Source organism: Hyla sarda, unplaced genomic scaffold (assembly GCF_029499605.1).
Source record: "Hyla sarda isolate aHylSar1 unplaced genomic scaffold, aHylSar1.hap1 scaffold_1192, whole genome shotgun sequence".
Classification (NCBI taxonomy): domain Eukaryota; kingdom Metazoa; phylum Chordata; class Amphibia; order Anura; family Hylidae; genus Hyla; species Hyla sarda.
Genome location: NW_026607815.1, coordinates 96,227 through 113,146, shown reverse-complemented (window position 1 = coordinate 113,146; position 16,920 = coordinate 96,227). Strand labels below are relative to the sequence as shown.

Below are 16,920 nucleotides of genomic sequence, written 5' to 3'. Positions count from 1 at the left end.
GTCTATGTCCCGCATCAATATAGAACAAAGTACAGAGGGTTAGGCTATGCTATTGTGCACCTACCTGATGCATCAGAAGGTGCGAGGCCCTTGCTAAATTCTGTGCACAGACTTTGAGATCTATGCTTTAGACTGTATCTAAACCTGCTCCAACATGGACTGACATTCTGGCCTACTTTCAGCCGATGCGACTTGTCTGTCGCTGAACAGTCGCTTTTTATGTATTCAGCACCTATGTATAATGTTGTAAAAATGCTCTAGAAGCTAAAGTCGCAGAAATGTCACACATATTTGGCCTGCAACTTTCTGTGCGACAAATTCAGACAGGAAAAATCAGTATAAATCCTTAGAAAATTATCCCCCAGTGTCTCCATCTGCTGGCGGTATTGAATAAGCATTGCTGCACTGATGGGGTATGCATTAGACGAAAAAAAAGAAGAAAAAGAAGAATAATACGCCCAGAAAAGAGGCAAAAAGGAGAAAAACGTAAAAAAACGTGAAAAAAAAGTAAGAGGAAGAGAAGGGAAAAAAAGGTGGAAATGGGTTTAAAAGTGATTTCGGCGGAGAAATATATATATATATATATATATATATATATATATATATATATATATGCGCACACACACACATAGATATAAACGTATTCTCCGTTGAGATATTGCAGCCGCTGCTGTGTCCAGGCCCAGGAGCCTTAGCACTGTGCTGTGATGTCACTCAATACCACTGACATCACTAGGTGTAAACAACATCTCTCCTTTGCTGTGTATGTGACTATGGAGCTGTTTGGTGATGTCGTCTATTACGGCCTTCATAGAAGCAACAGGAGATTGTTGCATCCATCTTGAACCCTCAGAACTACAGTGCTATGATGTCACTCACTTCCACAGGCCTTGCAGAGTGTAAACAACAACAACCCAGCTTTGTTGTGTATGTAACCAAAGGGATTTGTGATGTCACCTAGAACCTTCACAGCAGCGACAGCTTTATGAGGAGCATCAGCACTGCTCTGCCTGAGCAGAACCATCACCGCCATAGGTTGTCAAATAACCCGGATTTAACCCACACAGGTAAGTCCAATGGGGTGCAGGCATGTCCTCTATGCTTACAGCTTCCCGTGGGTGTTGGTTTGATACCGTTTGGGGACAGCCAAGGAGGCATCTGCAGGCAACAAAGGTAGGTGTGTGCTTGTGTGTGTGTTTCCTATGCAGATCCTAAGCCCAGTGTCACATGCAAGTAGGAGGAGTAAGAAGGGTTCCTGGCAAATCCGGGTTATGGATTGCATTTAAAAAGGCCCCGTGGGAGTGCAATGGGCCCCTGTCTTGCTGCTTAGCAATAATGGTATGGGTTTAGGTTCTGCTGTGTGTACTGGTGGTTGACTGCCCCCCAGCCCAGAGTGTGCATGGAAAATTGTCTGGCAGCCTCCCTGACAGCAAGCAGTGATAGTGCCCATGAAGGGGACCTTGTTGGGCCCGCCCCTTTCACGGTTATCGCTTCTCGGCCTTTTGGCTAAGATCAAGTGTAGTATCTGTTCTTATCAGTTTAATATCTGATACGTCCCCTATCTGGGGACCATATATTAAATGGATTTTTGAGAACGGGGGCCGATTTCGAAGCTTGCTTCCGTCGCCCTATGCATTGACCCGATATGGCAGTATCTTCGGGTACAGTGCACCACCCCCTTACAGGGTTAAAAAGAAAGATTCCTACTTTCATTGCTACCTGCTTGCTGGCTAGCCAGCTAGCCAGCCCTGTGGGCCTTGCTGCTGCTGCAGCCAAAAAACAAAAGGTGGTGCTGCTGCTGCTTCTGCTGCTTCTGCTTCTGCTTGTGTCTGGCCCCTGTTGGAGCGTCCAGGCACAGGACTTCTGCTGCTGCTGACTAAATGGCCTCCTTAATTGGATCATTTGAGTAGCCAGCACACCTGTGCAGGTAGGGCATGATGACATGATAGGCAGCTGCCTTGATAGCGGGTGGGTGCTGAATGTTCCTAATTGACAAAATAAGATTAATGCTTATGAAGAAATATAAAATCTCATCCTTCCCCAATATCGCGCCACACCCCTACCCCTTAATTCCCTGGTTGAACGTGATGGACATATGTCTTTTTTCGACCGTACTAACTATGTAACTATGTAACATAACATGGGGGGGGGGGGGGGGGGGGGGGTCTCCTGGCTGTTCACACAGGTGTGTCATTGCTGTACATTGACCATGCATTGCTTCTGTGGTATTGCAAAGGCAAAGACAAATGCTTCCAGCCATCCATTGCACTAATGGATTGGTCATCAGCTGGCTGTCTATGTCCCGCATCAATATAGACCAAAGTACAGAGGGTTAGGCTATGCTATTGTGCACCTACCTGATGCATCAGAAGGTGCGAGGCCCTTGCTAAATTCTGTGCACAGACTTTGAGATCTATGCTTTAGACTGTATCTAAACCTGCTCCAACATGGACTGACATTCTGGCCTACTTTCAGCCGATGCGACTTGTCTGTCGCTGAACAGTCGCTTTTTATGTATTCAGCACCTATGTATAATGTTGTAAAAATGCTCTAGAAGCTAAAGTCGCAGAAATGTCACACATATTTGGCCTGCAACTTTCTGTGCGACAAATTCAGACAGGAAAAATCAGTATAAATCCTTAGAAAATTATCCCCCAGTGTCTCCATCTGCTGGCGGTATTGAATAAGCATTGCTGCACTGATGGGGTATGCATTAGACGAAAAAAAAGAAGAAAAAGAAGAATAATACGCCCAGAAAAGAGGCGAAAAGGAGAAAAACGTAAAAAAACGTGAAAAAAAAGTAAGAGGAAGAGAAGGGAAAAAAAGGTGGAAATGGGTTTAAAAGTGATTTCGGCGGAGAAATATATATATATATATATATATATATATATATATATATATATGCGCACACACACACATAGATATAAACGTATTCTCCGTTGAGATATTGCAGCCGCTGCTGTGTCCAGGCCCAGGAGCCTTAGCACTGTGCTGTGATGTCACTCAATACCACTGACATCACTAGGTGTAAACAACATCTCTCCTTTGCTGTGTATGTGACTATGGAGCTGTTTGGTGATGTCGTCTATTACGGCCTTCATAGAAGCAACAGGAGATTGTTGCATCCATCTTGAACCCTCAGAACTACAGTGCTATGATGTCACTCACTTCCACAGGCCTTGCAGAGTGTAAACAACAACAACCCAGCTTTGTTGTGTATGTAACCAAAGGGATTTGTGATGTCACCTAGAACCTTCACAGCAGCGACAGCTTTATGAGGAGCATCAGCACTGCTCTGCCTGAGCAGAACCATCACCGCCATAGGTTGTCAAATAACCGGATTTAACCCACACAGGTAAGTCCAATGGGGTGCAGGCATGTCCTCTATGCTTACAGCTTCCCGTGGGTGTTGGTTTGATACCGTTTGGGGACAGCCAAGGAGGCATCTGCAGGCAACAAAGGTAGGTGTGTGCTTGTGTGTGTGTTTCCTATGCAGATCCTAAGCCCAGTGTCACATGCAAGTAGGAGGAGTAAGAAGGGTTCCTGGCAAATCCGGGTTATGGATTGCATTTAAAAAGGCCCCGTGGGAGTGCAATGGGCCCCTGTCTTGCTGCTTAGCAATAATGGTATGGGTTTAGGTTCTGCTGTGTGTACTGGTGGTTGACTGCCCCCCAGCCCAGAGTGTGCATGGAAAATTGTCTGGCAGCCTCCCTGACAGCAAGCAGTGATAGTGCCCATGAAGGGGACCTTGTTGGGCCCACCCCTTTCACGGTTATCGCTTCTCAGCCTTTTGGCTAAGATCAAGTGTAGTATCTGTTCTTATCAGTTTAATATCTGATACGTCCCCTATCTGGGGACCATATATTAAATGGATTTTTGAGAACGGGGGCCGATTTCGAAGCTTGCTTCCGTCGCCCTATGCATTGACCCGATATGGCAGTATCTTCGGGTACAGTGCACCACCCCCTTACAGGGTTAAAAAGAAAGATTCCTACTTTCATTGCTACCTGCTTGCTGGCTAGCCAGCTAGCCAGCCCTGTGGGCCTTGCTGCTGCTGCAGCCAAAAAACAAAAGGTGGTGCTGCTGCTGCTTCTGCTGCTTCTGCTTGTGTCTGGCCCCTGTTGGAGCGTCCAGGCACAGGACTTCTGCTGCTGCTGACTAAATGGCCTCCTTAATTGGATCATTTGAGTAGCCAGCACACCTGTGCAGGTAGGGCATGACATGATAGGCAGCTGCCTTGATAGCGGGTGGGTGCTGAATGTTCCTAATTGACAAAATAAGATTAATGCTTATGAAGAAATATAAAATCTCATCCCTTCCCCAATATCGCGCCACACCCCTACCCCTTAATTCCCTGGTTGAACGTGATGGACATATGTCTTTTTTCGACCGTACTAACTATGTAACTATGTAACATAACATGGGGGGGGGGGGGGGGGTCTCCTGGCTGTTCACACAGGTGTGTCATTGCTGTACATTGACCATGCATTGCTTCTGTGGTATTGCAAAGGCAAAGACAAATGCTTCCAGCCATCCATTGCACTAATGGATTGGTCATCAGCTGGCTGTCTATGTCCCGCATCAATATAGACCAAAGTACAGAGGGTTAGGCTATGCTATTGTGCACCTACCTGATGCATCAGAAGGTGCGAGGCCCTTGCTAAATTCTGTGCACAGACTTTGAGATCTATGCTTTAGACTGTATCTAAACCTGCTCCAACATGGACTGACATTCTGGCCTACTTTCAGCCGATGCGACTTGTCTGTCGCTGAACAGTCGCTTTTTATGTATTCAGCACCTATGTATAATGTTGTAAAAATGCTCTAGAAGCTAAAGTCGCAGAAATGTCACACATATTTGGCCTGCAACTTTCTGTGCGACAAATTCAGACAGGAAAAATCAGTATAAATCCTTAGAAAATTATCCCCCAGTGTCTCCATCTGCTGGCGGTATTGAATAAGCATTGCTGCACTGATGGGGTATGCATTAGACGAAAAAAAAGAAGAAAAAGAAGAATAATACGCCCAGAAAAGAGGCGAAAAGGAGAAAAACGTAAAAAAACGTGAAAAAAAAGTAAGAGGAAGAGAAGGGAAAAAAAGGTGGAAATGGGTTTAAAAGTGATTTCGGCGGAGAAATATATATATATATATATATATATATATATATATATATATATATATATGCGCACACACACACATAGATATAAACGTATTCTCCGTTGAGATATTGCAGCCGCTGCTGTGTCCAGGCCCAGGAGCCTTAGCACTGTGCTGTGATGTCACTCAATACCACTGACATCACTAGGTGTAAACAACATCTCTCCTTTGCTGTGTATGTGACTATGGAGCTGTTTGGTGATGTCGTCTATTACGGCCTTCATAGAAGCAACAGGAGATTGTTGCATCCATCTTGAACCCTCAGAACTACAGTGCTATGATGTCACTCACTTCCACAGGCCTTGCAGAGTGTAAACAACAACAACCCAGCTTTGTTGTGTATGTAACCAAAGGGATTTGTGATGTCACCTAGAACCTTCACAGCAGCGACAGCTTTATGAGGAGCATCAGCACTGCTCTGCCTGAGCAGAACCATCACCGCCATAGGTTGTCAAATAACCCGGATTTAACCCACACAGGTAAGTCCAATGGGGTGCAGGCATGTCCTCTATGCTTACAGCTTCCCGTGGGTGTTGGTTTGATACCGTTTGGGGACAGCCAAGGAGGCATCTGCAGGCAACAAAGGTAGGTGTGTGCTTGTGTGTGTGTTTCCTATGCAGATCCTAAGCCCAGTGTCACATGCAAGTAGGAGGAGTAAGAAGGGTTCCTGGCAAATCCGGGTTATGGATTGCATTTAAAAAGGCCCCGTGGGAGTGCAATGGGCCCCTGTCTTGCTGCTTAGCAATAATGGTATGGGTTTAGGTTCTGCTGTGTGTACTGGTGGTTGACTGCCCCCCAGCCCAGAGTGTGCATGGAAAATTGTCTGGCAGCCTCCCTGACAGCAAGCAGTGATAGTGCCCATGAAGGGGACCTTGTTGGGCCCGCCCCTTTCACGGTTATCGCTTCTCGGCCTTTTGGCTAAGATCAAGTGTAGTATCTGTTCTTATCAGTTTAATATCTGATACGTCCCCTATCTGGGGACCATATATTAAATGGATTTTTGAGAACGGGGGCCGATTTCGAAGCTTGCTTCCGTCGCCCTATGCATTGACCCGATATGGCAGTATCTTCGGGTACAGTGCACCACCCCCTTACAGGGTTAAAAAGAAAGATTCCTACTTTCATTGCTACCTGCTTGCTGGCTAGCCAGCTAGCCAGCCCTGTGGGCCTTGCTGCTGCTGCAGCCAAAAAACAAAAGGTGGTGCTGCTTCTGCTTCTGCTTGTGTCTGGCCCCTGTTGGAGCGTCCAGGCACAGGACTTCTGCTGCTGCTGACTAAATGGCCTCCTTAATTGGATCATTTGAGTAGCCAGCACACCTGTGCAGGTAGGGCATGACATGATAGGCAGCTGCCTTGATAGCGGGTGGGTGCTGAATGTTCCTAATTGACAAAATAAGATTAATGCTTATGAAGAAATATAAAATCTCATCCCTTCCCCAATATCGCGCCACACCCCTACCCCTTAATTCCCTGGTTGAACGTGATGGACATATGTCTTTTTTCGACCGTACTAACTATGTAACTATGTAACATAACATGGGGGGGGGGGGGGGGGGGTCTCCTGGCTGTTCACACAGGTGTGTCATTGCTGTACATTGACCATGCATTGCTTCTGTGGTATTGCAAAGGCAAAGACAAATGCTTCCAGCCATCCATTGCACTAATGGATTGGTCATCAGCTGGCTGTCTATGTCCCGCATCAATATAGACCAAAGTACAGAGGGTTAGGCTATGCTATTGTGCACCTACCTGATGCATCAGAAGGTGCGAGGCCCTTGCTAAATTCTGTGCACAGACTTTGAGATCTATGCTTTAGACTGTATCTAAACCTGCTCCAACATGGACTGACATTCTGGCCTACTTTCAGCCGATGCGACTTGTCTGTCGCTGAACAGTCGCTTTTTATGTATTCAGCACCTATGTATAATGTTGTAAAAATGCTCTAGAAGCTAAAGTCGCAGAAATGTCACACATATTTGGCCTGCAACTTTCTGTGCGACAAATTCAGACAGGAAAAATCAGTATAAATCCTTAGAAAATTATCCCCCAGTGTCTCCATCTGCTGGCGGTATTGAATAAGCATTGCTGCACTGATGGGGTATGCATTAGACGAAAAAAAAGAAGAAAAAGAAGAATAATACGCCCAGAAAAGAGGCGAAAAGGAGAAAAACGTAAAAAAACGTGAAAAAAAAGTAAGAGGAAGAGAAGGGAAAAAAAGGTGGAAATGGGTTTAAAAGTGATTTCGGCGGAGAAATATATATATATATATATATATATATATATATATATATATATATATATATGCGCACACACACACATAGATATAAACGTATTCTCCGTTGAGATATTGCAGCCGCTGCTGTGTCCAGGCCCAGGAGCCTTAGCACTGTGCTGTGATGTCACTCAATACCACTGACATCACTAGGTGTAAACAACATCTCTCCTTTGCTGTGTATGTGACTATGGAGCTGTTTGGTGATGTCGTCTATTACGGCCTTCATAGAAGCAACAGGAGATTGTTGCATCCATCTTGAACCCTCAGAACTACAGTGCTATGATGTCACTCACTTCCACAGGCCTTGCAGAGTGTAAACAACAACAACCCAGCTTTGTTGTGTATGTAACCAAAGGGATTTGTGATGTCACCTAGAACCTTCACAGCAGCGACAGCTTTATGAGGAGCATCAGCACTGCTCTGCCTGAGCAGAACCATCACCGCCATAGGTTGTCAAATAACCCGGATTTAACCCACACAGGTAAGTCCAATGGGGTGCAGGCATGTCCTCTATGCTTACAGCTTCCCGTGGGTGTTGGTTTGATACCGTTTGGGGACAGCCAAGGAGGCATCTGCAGGCAACAAAGGTAGGTGTGTGCTTGTGTGTGTGTTTCCTATGCAGATCCTAAGCCCAGTGTCACATGCAAGTAGGAGGAGTAAGAAGGGTTCCTGGCAAATCCGGGTTATGGATTGCATTTAAAAAGGCCCCGTGGGAGTGCAATGGGCCCCTGTCTTGCTGCTTAGCAATAATGGTATGGGTTTAGGTTCTGCTGTGTGTACTGGTGGTTGACTGCCCCCCAGCCCAGAGTGTGCATGGAAAATTGTCTGGCAGCCTCCCTGACAGCAAGCAGTGATAGTGCCCATGAAGGGGACCTTGTTGGGCCCGCCCCTTTCACGGTTATCGCTTCTCGGCCTTTTGGCTAAGATCAAGTGTAGTATCTGTTCTTATCAGTTTAATATCTGATACGTCCCCTATCTGGGGACCATATATTAAATGGATTTTTGAGAACGGGGGCCGATTTCGAAGCTTGCTTCCGTCGCCCTATGCATTGACCCGATATGGCAGTATCTTCGGGTACAGTGCACCACCCCCTTACAGGGTTAAAAAGAAAGATTCCTACTTTCATTGCTACCTGCTTGCTGGCTAGCCAGCTAGCCAGCCCTGTGGGCCTTGCTGCTGCTGCAGCCAAAAAACAAAAGGTGGTGCTGCTGCTGCTTCTGCTGCTTCTGCTTCTGCTTGTGTCTGGCCCCTGTTGGAGCGTCCAGGCACAGGACTTCTGCTGCTGCTGACTAAATGGCCTCCTTAATTGGATCATTTGAGTAGCCAGCACACCTGTGCAGGTAGGGCATGACATGATAGGCAGCTGCCTTGATAGCGGGTGGGTGCTGAATGTTCCTAATTGACAAAATAAGATTAATGCTTATGAAGAAATATAAAATCTCATCCCTTCCCCAATATCGCGCCACACCCCTACCCCTTAATTCCCTGGTTGAACTTGATGGACATATGTCTTTTTTCGACCGTACTAACTATGTAACTATGTAACATAACATGGGGGGGGGGGGGGGTCTCCTGGCTGTTCACACAGGTGTGTCATTGCTGTACATTGACCATGCATTGCTTCTGTGGTATTGCAAAGGCAAAGACAAATGCTTCCAGCCATCCATTGCACTAATGGATTGGTCATCAGCTGGCTGTCTATGTCCCGCATCAATATAGACCAAAGTACAGAGGGTTAGGCTATGCTATTGTGCACCTACCTGATGCATCAGAAGGTGCGAGGCCCTTGCTAAATTCTGTGCACAGACTTTGAGATCTATGCTTTAGACTGTATCTAAACCTGCTCCAACATGGACTGACATTCTGGCCTACTTTCAGCCGATGCGACTTGTCTGTCGCTGAACAGTCGCTTTTTATGTATTCAGCACCTATGTATAATGTTGTAAAAAGGCTCTAGAAGCTAAAGTCGCAGAAATGTCACACATATTTGGCCTGCAACTTTCTGTGCGACAAATTCAGACAGGAAAAATCAGTATAAATCCTTAGAAAATTATCCCCCAGTGTCTCCATCTGCTGGCGGTATTGAATAAGCATTGCTGCACTGATGGGGTATGCATTAGACGAAAAAAAAGAAGAAAAAGAAGAATAATACGCCCAGAAAAGAGGCGAAAAGGAGAAAAACGTAAAAAAACGTGAAAAAAAAAGTAAGAGGAAGAGAAGGGAAAAAAAGGTGGAAATGGGTTTAAAAGTGATTTCGGCGGAGAAATATATATATAGGAGCCCTGGATGAGGCAGACTGTTGCCTTGAAGCTCAAGCCCGTGGACGGAAGGGTGCCGGACATGTCCCACGACGTGTTCTGCAAGAAGATGCTGGCGGATCAAGGCTTCCCCACGGCTGACACCCTGGGAATAGCAACCTTCTTTTCGGGAATCTTCTACATCACCTTTGCCACCATTGGGACCTGTAGAAGATACTGGGAGGTGGTGAAAGCGGCGAGTCCCGAATCCCCTTTCTCTCGCTTTGTGGGCAACTGCCTTATTCAAAGAGAGGAGAGGCGGGTGACGGTCTCAATGCGGAACCCACACACCCCAGGCACGGACATCTCGACCTTCCTGAAGCGCTTCTGCACCGTGGTGAGGGAGCCCACCCGCATCCTGAACTCACTCGGATACTGGACCTGCAAGTGGTCTGTGGTCGTCAGACTCAACAAGAACCCTGCTTCTCCAGACGGACTACAGCACCTGCCAACGACATTTTCCTTGGGCAACTCCACAGGACTTATCTTCTACCCGGACATGCCGCAGACCTGCAGGAGATGTGGCAAGATGGGCCACGAGGGCAAGGACTATACGGAGGATGCCTGCAGGTATTGCCGTGTGACAGGTCACACGACCAAGGACTGCCCCAAGAGCAAGACCTGCAACCTCTGCGGACTGGCAGCCCACAGCTACAAGGACTGCCCCCAGAGGGAGAGAACATGGGCATCTGTGGCAGCGAGAGCACCGAAGCCAGCCCCAGCTCCGGAGCCAACACCACGGATGGCCAAGCCGACCAAGGAGGGTAAGAAGGCGAAAGCCACCACCCCTGCCCCGTCCCGCCCCTCCCCTGCCCCTCCCGCCCCATCCCCTGCCCCTCCCGCCCCATCTCCTGCCCCATCCCGCCCCACCCCTGCCCCATCCCGTCCCACCCCTGCCCCATCCCGTCCCACCCCTGCCCCTCCTGCCCCATCCCGTCCCACCCCTGCCCCTCCTACCCCATCCCGTCCCACCCCTGCCCCTCCTGCCCCATCCCGCCCCACCCCTGCCCCCCGTACCCCACCCCGGCCCACCCCTGCCCCGTCCTCCCCTGCCCGGCCCACCCCTGCCCCGTCCTCCCCTGCCCGGCCCACCCCTGCCCCGTCCTCCCCTGCCCGGGCACTCTCTCCTGCCCCCCGCCCCACCCAGCCTCCTTTCTCTCCTGGCCCAGCAGCACCTAACCCCCCTCCAGCTGCTGGTGCCCGCCCTTCGGAGGACTTTCCTGTGCTTCCTCCCCCAGGTACCATACAGAGGAAGAGGAAAGGAAGGGACAACGTATCAGAAGAGTCCCACAAAAGAAAGATAATCGAGACCTGCGAGACCCCTCAAGCTTCAGATGAGGAGGAGGAGATGGAGCAGGTCTGCGAGAGCCTTGAGGCTTCAGAAGGAGAGGAGGTGATGGAGCAGGCCCAAGTGGAGCAGGTCCAAGCAGAGCCAGTCCAAGCTCAATCTATGGAGGAGCTGCTGCAGGACCCAGAGGTTAAGAAAATCCTGGACACTCCGTCCAACACGGTCTACGACGAGTTCTTGGAAGGCCGCTACGAGAAGCCACAGGAGCCGACAGGCGCCAGAGAAGAGGACCCGTCCGACCAGACTGGTAACTAGTATCAGAACTAACCTCTCTTTTTATTCCCATGGCTGATCTCAACATCTTCTGCATTAATGTGAGGAGTATTAGAGCTTGGTTTAGATTTCAGACTGTTCTTACGTTCTTAGATTCCCAGAGGTGTGATGTTTACATGTTGCAGGAATGTGCTTTGTCTGCTTCTAGGTCTTACAACCATCTGGCCAGGCAGTGGCCTCACGGCCCTTCCTACTGGTCTGGTGGGGGCGACAATAGGTCTGCGGGGGTGGCCATCCTGATCAGGGGAGGTAACTTTGCACTTGATTCCGTCCGGGAGCTCGTCTGTGGCAGACTTCTTGTCGCAGACGGTTCCTGGGCGGGTGAGCCCGTGCGGCTCATCAACGTGTATGCCTCCCCTGAGAGGGATGTCCGACTGGAGGTTCTCCAGGCCCTGCGGGCTGAACTCGCCACCACTAGAGCAGTAGTGTTGGGTGGTGACTTCAACTGCCCCATTGAGGTGGACGGGCGCAGTTCTGGCACATCCGCCAACCTGGACGTGACGTCTAAACTGCTGATTGAGATGGTGACGGAGGCATCCTTGCAGGACGTTGTCGGGTCCATCGGGAACGGCTCCGTAAACTATACGTGGAGCCGCCCCGATGGCTCGCTCCGTTCTCGGATAGACTTCATCTTCACTTCGAGAGCAGTCAGAAAGGTGTCGTACTCTATGGTCCCCTGCTTCTTCTCTGACCACAGGGCCATTCGATTCCGGGGGACTCTGGGCCATGGATTCCCACCTGGCCCGGGCTCCTGGAAGTTGAATTGTGCCCTGTTGGAGCAGAGGGAGGTCATGGAGGAACTTAGGGATGCTTACCTTGTATGGCGAAATGACAAATGTCTGTTCAAGTGCATCAGCGATTGGTGGGAATATGTTAAAGTCGAATTCCGTTGTTTCTTTCAGGCAAAAGGCAGACAACAGGCGTGTGCGAAGAAGTGGGACTTGAGGAAACTGCAGCGCGAGCTGCGGTCCCTGCAGGACCTGCTCCAGTGTGGCTGGGACGTCAGGGAGGAGCTGGAGGAGACCAAAAAGAGCTTGAAAAGGCACTTTGAGGAGGAATCCAAGCGAATCGTCTTTCGTTCCAAGGTGGAGAACCTGGAGAAGGGTGAGAAATGTAACTCTTTCTTTTTCAGGAAGCTCCATGCCGGCCACACGCCCCTGACTGAGCTACGAGATGAGACCGGACACATGAGGAGCGGCAAGGAGGAAGTGATGGGGGTCGTCCACGACTTCTACAGCAACCTCTACGCCCCCAAGTCATCCGACCCCGAAGCCGCCGAGAGGTTCCTGTCAGGTGTCACTAACGTTGTTGATCCCGCAGGTGCGGCGGCTATGGACGATCCCTTGACGGTGGGGGAGCTGCTCTCTGCCGCTAAATCCTTTAAGCCCGGCAGGACCCCGGGCAGTGACGGTCTCCCGGCCGAGCTCTACGTAGCGCTGGGTGACCTGATCTGTCCGGACCTGTTGGAGGTGTACGAGGAGATGGTGGTGGGGGGCAGAATGCCTCCGTCGTTGAGGGAAGGGATGATCACGATCTTGTATAAGCGGAAGGGGGAGAGATGTGACCTGAAAAACTGGCGTCCCATCTCTCTCCTGAACGTGGACTACAAGATCCTCGCCAAGGTGCTGGCCAACAGGCTGAAACCTGTCATGGGGCAGATCGTCCATCCGGACCAGACCTGCAGCATTCCTGGCCGCAGGATTGCCGACAGCCTTGCCCTTGTGAGAGACACGGTCCATTACATCCAGGACCGCGGGGGCCGCGCCGCCCTGGTCAGCTTAGATCAGGAGAAGGCGTTCGACCGTGTCTCCCACGCATTCATGGACAGGGTTTTGCGCAGGCTGGGTCTGGGGAAGATGTTTTGCTCTTTTGTTAACGTTATGTATTTTGACATTTACAGCACGGTGTTGGTGAACGGCTGGAAGACTGACCCCTTTCCTATTCTTTCAGGGGTTAGACAAGGCTGCCCTCTTTCACCTCTCCTTTTTGTTTGTGTTATAGAGCTCTTCGCTGAGACTATCCGGCAGAATGGAGAGATCAGAGGGATCACCGCACCAGGACCAGATCGCCACGAGGTCAAGTGCTCGCTCTACATGGACGACGTGACCGTCTTCTGCGCTGACCAGCGTTCGGTGACTGCACTCGTCCGGACCTGCGAGGACTTCGGCAGAGCTTCGGGGGCAAAAGTCAACTGCGGGAAGTCGGAGGCCATGCTCTTCGGGGAGTGGCACCTGGCTTCTTCCGCCCCCTTCCCCTTTACTATTAAGCCGGACTTCATTCAAATTCTTGGAGTCTGGTTCGGGAAGGAAGGAGCGGCCCTTAAGTCTTGGCAAGACCGACTAGGAAGGATAAACTCGAAGATCGGACTGTGGAGCTCCAGAAAGCTCACGATGGAAGGCAAGGCACTTGTCCTGCGGAGTGAAGTTTTGCCTGTGCTCCAATATACCGCACAGGCCTGGCCTCCCCATACCACCGTTTGCAAGGCCATCACCTGGACAGTGTTTGGCTTCGTCTGGGGCAAAATGGACAGAGTCAAGAGGACCGTGATGTACAAGGAACCCCGTAAGGGTGGGAAGGGAATACCCGACATCCCCGCTCTGCTGAGGGCCTCCTTTGCATGTGTCACGGTGCAGCGGACTCTTGTAGAAAAGACTGGCTCAGCGGGCAGGTCCATGTCTCGCTTGCTTCTCATGCCCCTCTGGAGACAGCTGGGCTGGGACAAGTGGGACAGCTCCATCCCTTACAACTGGAACACTCCCTGGTTCTATGGGGATGTTGTCCGGTTTGTGAGGGAGCACCAGCTGGAAGGACTGAAACCAGACCTATGGAAGCCAAAGACAATCCACAAGCTCATCCGAGCTAAGGACTCGACCGAGCTGGTTCCGGGACTCCCCGCAGCCACTGCAGAGACAGTTTGGAACAATGTGGCCTCAAAGCGGCTTACCAATGGACACAAGGACTTGTCGTGGATGGCCGTCATGGGAGGTCTCTCTCTCAGGTCATTCATGCATGCCCGCAACCTGTGCAAGACCCGGTACTGCCCCCGTTGCCCCTACGTGGAGGAAACATCTTTCCACGTGTTTTGGCAGTGCCCCTTTGCACAGGGTCTGTTGGACGCCCTAGAACAGGAACTCAGAGACTCAGTGCCCAGGAGCTGCCTATCGTACCATTCGGTGCTTTACGGCCTGTTCCCTGGGACCCACGACGTGGAGGCCATCCAGGAGGCCTGGCGCCTTATGAACTGTTTTAAGGACGCAGTGTGGCTTGCCAGGAACCGCCTCGTGATCAACAGGGAAAACATGTCCGTCCGGGACTGCCGCAGGTTCATCAAGAACCTGCTTAGAGACTATTCCATCTTGGACAGCTCGGCCGTTGATGAGGAAGAAGAGGAGTGAAGACCCCTCTCCTTCTCCCATGTCTCCCTGAAGATACAGCCCAACAGTTTGGCCCTGTGATCCGCCCCCTCCCTACCCCCACATAGTCGCCCACACCCCTACCCCGATCACAGATTGTATTATTTGGTTTTTGTTTGATCTCTTGTGCCTTTATATTGCAGGATTGAGCTGAATGTTAGAGTAGCATGGTGTGCGATGTATAGCTTAGGGAACCTTTGCTGTGTATTGTACTATCATGCTTTGTGTGACTGTAATTTATTGTACGACTTGTAATGACTGAACGGAAAATAAAGCTCTTTCAATCAAAAAATCTGTTCTTATCAGTTTAATATCTGATACGTCCCCTATCTGGGGACCATATATTAAATGGATTTTTGAGAACGGGGGCCGATTTCGAAGCTTGCTTCCGTCGCCCTATGCATTGACCCGATATGGCAGTATCTTCGGGTACAGTGCACCACCCCCTTACAGGGTTAAAAAGAAAGATTCCTACTTTCATTGCTACCTGCTTGCTGGCTAGCCAGCTAGCCAGCCCTGTGGGCCTTGCTGCTGCTGCAGCCAAAAAACAAAAGGTGGTGCTGCTGCTGCTTCTGCTGCTTCTGCTTCTGCTTGTGTCTGGCCCCTGTTGGAGCGTCCAGGCACAGGACTTCTGCTGCTGCTGACTAAATGGCCTCCTTAATTGGATCATTTGAGTAGCCAGCACACCTGTGCAGGTAGGGCATGACATGATAGGCAGCTGCCTTGATAGCGGGTGGGTGCTGAATGTTCCTAATTGACAAAATAAGATTAATGCTTATGAAGAAATATAAAATCTCATCCCTTCCCCAATATCGCGCCACACCCCTACCCCTTAATTCCCTGGTTGAACGTGATGGACATATGTCTTTTTTCGACCGTACTAACTATGTAACTATGTAACATAACATGGGGGGGGGGGGGGGGGGTCTCCTGGCTGTTCACACAGGTGTGTCATTGCTGTACATTGACCATGCATTGCTTCTGTGGTATTGCAAAGGCAAAGACAAATGCTTCCAGCCATCCATTGCACTAATGGATTGGTCATCAGCTGGCTGTCTATGTCCCGCATCAATATAGACCAAAGTACAGAGGGTTAGGCTATGCTATTGTGCACCTACCTGATGCATCAGAAGGTGCGAGGCCCTTGCTAAATTCTGTGCACAGACTTTGAGATCTATGCTTTAGACTGTATCTAAACCTGCTCCAACATGGACTGACATTCTGGCCTACTTTCAGCCGATGCGACTTGTCTGTCGCTGAACAGTCGCTTTTTATGTATTCAGCACCTATGTATAATGTTGTAAAAATGCTCTAGAAGCTAAAGTCGCAGAAATGTCACACATATTTGGCCTGCAACTTTCTGTGCGACAAATTCAGACAGGAAAAATCAGTAAGGAAAAATCAGTATAAATCCTTAGAAAATTATCCCCCAGTGTCTCCATCTGCTGGCGGTATTGAATAAGCATTGCTGCACTGATGGGGTATGCATTAGACGAAAAAAAAGAAGAAAAAGAAGAATAATACGCCCAGAAAAGAGGCGAAAAGGAGAAAAACGTAAAAAAACGTGAAAAAAAAGTAAGAGGAAGAGAAGGGAAAAAAAGGTGGAAATGGGTTTAAAAGTGATTTCGGCGGAGAAATATATATATATATATATATATATATATATATATATATATATATATGCGCACACACACACATAGATATAAACGTATTCTCCGTTGAGATATTGCAGCCGCTGCTGTGTCCAGGCCCAGGAGCCTTAGCACTGTGCTGTGATGTCACTCAATACCACTGACATCACTAGGTGTAAACAACATCTCTCCTTTGCTGTGTATGTGACTATGGAGCTGTTTGGTGATGTCGTCTATTACGGCCTTCATAGAAGCAACAGGAGATTGTTGCATCCATCTTGAACCCTCAGAACTACAGTGCTATGATGTCACTCACTTCCACAGGCCTTGCAGAGTGTAAACAACAACAACCCAGCTTTGTTGTGTATGTAACCAAAGGGATTTGTGATGTCACCTAGAACCTTCACAGCAGCGACAGCTTTATGAGGAGCATCAGCACTGCTCTGCCTGAGCAGAACCATCACCGCCATAGGTTGTCAAATAACCCGGATTTAACCCACACAGGTAAGTCCAATGGGGTGCAGGC

General features: G+C 49.3%; 4 non-coding genes and 1 pseudogene across 4 annotated transcripts; all 5 read left to right on the top strand.

Moving 5' to 3' along the window:
• Positions 1 to 1,486: 1,486 nt before the first annotated feature.
• Positions 1,487 to 1,677, top strand: LOC130303190 (U2 spliceosomal RNA). The gene has a single exon (XR_008853305.1). It is a non-coding gene; the product is annotated as a U2 spliceosomal RNA (small nuclear RNA).
• Positions 1,678 to 3,774: 2,097 nt separating this feature from the next.
• Positions 3,775 to 3,965, top strand: LOC130303191 (U2 spliceosomal RNA). The gene has a single exon (XR_008853306.1). It is a non-coding gene; the product is annotated as a U2 spliceosomal RNA (small nuclear RNA).
• Positions 3,966 to 6,055: 2,090 nt separating this feature from the next.
• LOC130303189 (U2 spliceosomal RNA) lies at positions 6,056 to 6,246 on the top strand. The gene has a single exon (XR_008853304.1). It is a non-coding gene; the product is annotated as a U2 spliceosomal RNA (small nuclear RNA).
• A 2,085-nt stretch (positions 6,247 to 8,331) lies between these two features.
• LOC130303187 (U2 spliceosomal RNA) lies at positions 8,332 to 8,522 on the top strand. The gene has a single exon (XR_008853302.1). It is a non-coding gene; the product is annotated as a U2 spliceosomal RNA (small nuclear RNA).
• Positions 8,523 to 15,034: 6,512 nt separating this feature from the next.
• LOC130303193 (U2 spliceosomal RNA) lies at positions 15,035 to 15,208 on the top strand (annotated as a pseudogene).
• The last annotated feature ends 1,712 nt before the right edge of the window (positions 15,209 to 16,920 follow it).